We start from the raw sequence: 279 nt of genomic DNA on the forward strand, positions 1-279 counted from the left end.
TTGAAATAAATTAAAGTTATTACTATCCTATTAATTCTTGTTTGTTTTAATTTGCAAAAATGTTACATCTCTCAGAACAAGAACGCATATCGCTTTTGATGATGAGAGGATGGGGAGATAGATTAAGATCTTATACTGACGGTAAAAATCTTTTCAATTACACTTTCCGAAATGCAGATAATGGCATATCAAGATCTACAGTTCATAGAACCATTAGGCGTTTCGAGCAAACAGGAAGTGCAAAAAATCGTCCCAAACCTGGTAGGCCAATATCGGTAA

This window comes from Odontomachus brunneus, unplaced genomic scaffold (assembly GCF_010583005.1).
Source record: "Odontomachus brunneus isolate Ranch 3 - 2012 unplaced genomic scaffold, Obru_v1 Obru_scaffold_079, whole genome shotgun sequence".
Classification (NCBI taxonomy): domain Eukaryota; kingdom Metazoa; phylum Arthropoda; class Insecta; order Hymenoptera; family Formicidae; genus Odontomachus; species Odontomachus brunneus.